Source organism: Parus major, chromosome 6, assembly GCF_001522545.3.
Source record: "Parus major isolate Abel chromosome 6, Parus_major1.1, whole genome shotgun sequence".
In the NCBI taxonomy this organism is placed as follows: Eukaryota; Metazoa; Chordata; class Aves; order Passeriformes; family Paridae; genus Parus; species Parus major.
In genome coordinates, this window is record NC_031775.1 from 21,414,572 (window position 1) to 21,419,897 (window position 5,326).

Genomic DNA, 5,326 nt, shown 5'->3' on the forward strand with positions numbered 1-5,326 from the left:
CCATGGGTGACACAGGGGGCTGCTTCAAGTTATTTGGGCTCCAAGGAACAGGTACCACTTCTTTCTACCCACGGGATATTTAAACCAGGGACATCTGGCCGTGGATCTCCACGGTGGCAGGGTTTGAAAGATGTTCTCTGAACATGCTGACCATGATCAATATTTGGAGCCTGCTGGCCCTGGCTGCCCTCCCCAGGGCCTGGCAGAGCATATGGGTGTTTCCACCCAGCTAGTGTTGCAGCAGCTTTTAAGATGTCACTGATCTCCTCACAGGGACCATCTGCCAGTCACGTAGGCTGAAGTGGCAGGGGAGTCCAAGGAACTCTGCAGGGTCACACCACCAGCCTGGCCCCCTGCCCGTGTCGGTACCCAGCTCATAACATAGCAATGCTACAAAATCACCAAAAAAATGGGATCTTCTGCTCCAGACAGGACACTGAAGGGCTGCACACGAGGGTAGGATGGACAGAGATGGATGCCCTGAGAAGTGGTGTGGAGATGCTCTGCCCTGTGGCCGAGGCACTCACAGGAGGTACGTGGATCTCCAGTGAGTGCTGGCATCCCGCCTCTCTTTGCATGCACTCTGTGTCTGGGCCCTACCACAAACAGTAGCACTCCTGGATCTTGTTTCACTCCTTTTCTCAAAGCAAACAAACACAGACAGCATCACCTACTGCGTCAGCCTGGGGGGCACCGGGGCAGGCAGGCTTCATCCTCCCATGGACACGGCACACAGCCAGCCCTGAGCTGGTGTGGGCCCTCCAGGTTGCTCCTGCACGTCCCCCATACTCAACCTGGGCACCAGCTCCATCTTGCATCCCAGTGGTGGGAGAAGCCAGCCCTGTGGCCAGGGGTCTCAGGGCTTCCACATCGCTCACATGAGGGTGAAGCCACCCTTTATGTGATACAGGCAGGGCAGAAATAAATGCCATGTGTGTGTTTGGCTGCCTGGAGACCCATGGGCATGGCTTTGCACCCACAGAGTGCTCAAGGGATGGGCAGAGAGGGACAGAGCCAAGCTGCAAAGGTGTGGTTGGGCGGATGTGTAAGAGTCTGGGCTGGGGGAGAGTGCCAGGGAGAGCTGCTGTGCAGTGGTGGTGGTGGAGCCAGTCCAGCCCCACTGCCTGGTGCCTGCTTTTCAGTGCCTGCAGCAAAATCCACCTGCCACTCAAAGCAACCCCACATCCGTCTGCCCCGCAGCCCCGCTCTGGCTGCATGTCCCAGCTGGTTGCAGATGGATAGGCTGGGAGCAGGCCAGGAATAGACTGAATTGCTGAGAGCCAGGGATACTTTATCCCACTCTGGGGCAGCTCACAGGCAAAGCAAACCTGGGATACCTGTCTGTTTGCTGTAGACAGAGCTGCAGCATCACACCCATCGACTGAACTCCTTATTCATTTGGCATATGCTGCCCAGCTCCCTGGAATCCAGCTCAGTGTTAGTAGCTGGCAGCATCAACCAAGCCAAGTGCACACAATCAGCTCTGCAGGGTGGGGAAAACAGGGGATAGTGTCTCCAGGAGCTCAGGAACTCTGCCACACTGCCTGCAGTCCCATGAGTAGGGAAGGTGCAGGGGACTTGCTCTCCATTGCCCCCAGGTACCTTGCAGCCCCTTGTCCCACAGCCAGGCTGATCCTGCCTCTGCCAACTCCCAGACCAACCTGTCCCTGCTGCCTCCTGTTATCAGCCACTGGAATCCCACCTGTTTTCCCTGCCATTTGTAGGAGCAGCCCTGTCTATGTTAACCTCTGACCCCAGTGAGATTATTTTGGCAATTGCATTCACCAGGGGCTTGGAGGTTGAATTTTTTCTCCATGCCAGAGCTCCGCCATCCTGTCTCCAGCCCAGGATGCCCCATGGTCCTTCCCAGCTTAGAGAGCCTGCAGTGTCTGCAGACACAGGGATGCTGCTTCTGCCAAGCCAGCCTCTGATCCAGAGCAGTCCCTGCATCCCTGGAAAGCCTGGCAAGAAGTGATGCTCACCTTCTGCTGGGAGATCTTTGGAAGAAGTCCACCACCCCCGCAGTGGTCCCTGCTAAATTTCCAAGGGATCCCCCTTGTGTTGTCCGGGTACTGACCTGGAAGGTCTCACCCTCACACCTCCCAAGGCTTGTGTGACTTGTGCTTTCAGCTCCTCCAGGTCCAGCTGGAGACCTTAGACCTTCCAGAGACCTTGGAGCAGGGACAGAAGAGGGTTTAGGGGTGGAGGCCAAGGGCAGAGGGTGTGAGGTGGAAGAGCTGTAAACCCTCACCAAGGGAGTCCATCCCAGCCTTGGTGGATTTCTCTTCAACCTCCTCCCCTCACTCACCCTTCCTTAATTATTCTTAATGGGAAAGCTCATAAGAGCTTCTATTAACTTTATTACCAGATCAATTAGTGCTCACTTCCCCCTCGCCCCCCCTCACGTTAATAACACCATCAAATATTAAGACAACATCTGCACTGCTGCAACCTGGAGAAGGTGCTGGGGAACACAGTCTAGTCTGAGCTCCAGATGCTTTGTTGGGCACTTCTGAGATCGATGGATCCTCCCCAAGACGTGGTTCAGTGAGGAGGGGAGCCAGGGAGGAAGAAGATTAATTGGAGAAGACATTGGCACCAAGCAGCTCCAAAATCTGCTGGCATGAGCTGAGCAGGAGAGGTTTGGCACCAGAAGGAAGGCCTCTTGCCTGCAGCCCTGTGAGCTGGTGGGGTTGGCACAGACAGCAGAGGATACAGGTGTTTGTTGGTGGATCTGGTGGAAGGAGCCACAGCATCAATCAGAGCACCACAGGATGGCAGGAACGGGGCCTCTGGGACAGGAGATGGGGAAATGGCTGCAACTGCTTTCTCTGAACAGAGGCAAGAGGACAGAGAGACAGCACAGAGAGGAGCAGCACCAGCACCCCTGTTCTGCTTTGTGGGGCACATGAGGGAGGATGGGGACACCCCTGGGGCACACAGCATGCATCCCCACATCCCCTTTAGAGAGGGAGGGGCACAGAGGATGGGTGCTGGTGCTGAGTGCATCATCCAGCAATCCTTTCCCAATCTCTGTCCCTTTTGGGGACCTAGTCCAAGCACAAGTAGGCGAGTGCCCCCCTGCCAGCCCTTGGCACAGGCCTTGCACAAGCATGAGTGCTGGATGCAGACATGCAGGAGCTGGCTGCGAGCTGCAGCAGTGCTGGATGCCCGGGTTCTCAGCAGGGCCACTGCAGCCTGACTGACAGGCCCCAAAGGGAATGCACAGGAAAACTGTGGGAGAGAAAGGATTTTGAAATATTTAACCGGGGCACCTTGCATGGAAAGAAACTCCTCTTGCAAAGACACCAGCTCCCACCACAGAGCATTTCTCAGACCCCTGAGCTGCCCACGCAGTTTGTTCCAGCCTGAAAGGACCCACTTGAACATCCCAGAAAGGACACAGCATTCCCAGCACCCCAAGTCACGTGTCCTGCTTGTGTCATGCTGACAGTTTGCAGCTTTAGCACTTGGAAAGTACTGTAGGACCTCTGCAAAATTCCAGCCTGCCTGGACATGGGACAGCACAGCTCTGAGCCAAAGGGCTGCCAGCCCAGGGGCTCAGCCAGGCCTCTTGTCCCTTTGCCAGCTGGGTTAACCATCAGAGCTGCAGTGTAGGGACAGCTTGTACCCGAGCCTTTTCAGTAAACAAGCACTCAGACAGGGTCTGCAGGGCCACCAGCCACCAGGTGTGAGTCCCTGCAGAGCCAGGTCCCAGTCCCATCCATTTAAACCACGCTTAACATTCAGCAATATAATCCTGCTCACCAGCCCACGTCCTCTCCCAGATCCTGCAGGATACCAGGTGGGGCACTGTGTGTTTGGCCTGGTGAAAAATACCTACCAACAGTTTTGGTGGCTGTCAGCAGTTCTCTTCTGCATGGAGACACTGCTGCTTGACTGCATCACCCAAGATGTTCCCAGCCAGAGAGGAGTTAGCAGGGGATTCTTCCTGCTCTCCTCATGGAAGGAGATCCCACTACCTCCTGATGTCATACGAACAGCCATCAACTGAGCCCATATTTATCACCAACAACCCCCATGGGGGTACAGGTGGTCTCACAGGCACATTATAGTGCTCTCTGCTGGCTGAGCATCCCAAACTCCTTCTTCTCTCATCTTTCCAACTGCCCCAGGTTTAACTCTCTCCTGAAACAACCCATTCCTGTGTTCCTGGCTGGCCTTGTCCCTGCTCTTGCCTGGAAGTCTTCCTTCCATGGAGCTGATCCAAAGCTCTTTAGACTCCCAACGCTGACCTGCCCCATCCACCTCTGAGGCTGGACCAGATAAGGTCTCTGGCCAGCACCTGGCCAGCACAGGGCTCTCCATCCCATATGGATAGAACTGTCCTCTGCTGCCAGCAGGGTTGTTACTCCCAAGCCTCATATGGAGCAGGGAGCTGCTCAGCTCCCACCACTGCTAATCTGCTTACACCCCATTCCTAAGGAGGACCTCCACAGAGAGCTCCTGACCTTCATCCACCATGGGCTCTGCAGACTCAGCTCCAAAGAGCTCCCAGCTGACCCAGAGGGGAACAGTGGTTCTGTGAACCTCCAGAGACACATGGGGACTCTGGTGACTGCGGGGTGTCCGGGGCAGAGCACCACAAGCCTGGGATCAGTCACAGCCACAGGGCTGGGGGGGAAGAGTAACACTGCCACCACAGTTTGGAAAGAGAAGGAAACCTAGCCTGAGTCTTCTCAGTATCCAGCAGAAAATGCATTTGGAAAACTGAAGCTAAAGCCTTCTAACTTCATGTCCAAGGACTGCCCCTTTGCACGTGGAGATGCGTGAGGGAGAGAATAATGCTCTGCTTGAATGGGGCTGTAGCTGCCAGGGACAGAGGAGGACAGAGCAAAGCACCACTGCCTCCCACCCCCCAGCCCTTCCAAAATAAACAGGTCTAGGAAATAATAGTCAGTGTGAAAGGAATTAAAAAGGCTTCAGCGTGTGTGCGTGTGTGCGAGTCCTGCCAGGTTAATACTGCTGCCTATTCGCCTGACAGCTCCAAGATTGATTACCTGCCTCAGCGCTCTTTATAACTTGATCAGTCGAATTAATCTCTGGCTGCGGGCCCATCTGATGCCAGGCATCACAAATTTAATTTGGAGGTGTACGGGATCTTTTATTCCTCCCTCCCTCCCTCCCTCCTTCCCCCGCCCCAATCCCTGTCCATGTCCCTTTCTTCTCAGCTCATCAGCACGCATGATGTTCCTGCTGATGTAAGGATGACCTGGGCTGTCAAAGCTTCCTCAGGGCTGCAGGGAATAACATCAGCAAGCAAACCCATGCTACCCACGAGAGAAAAAAAAAAAAAAAAAAAAAA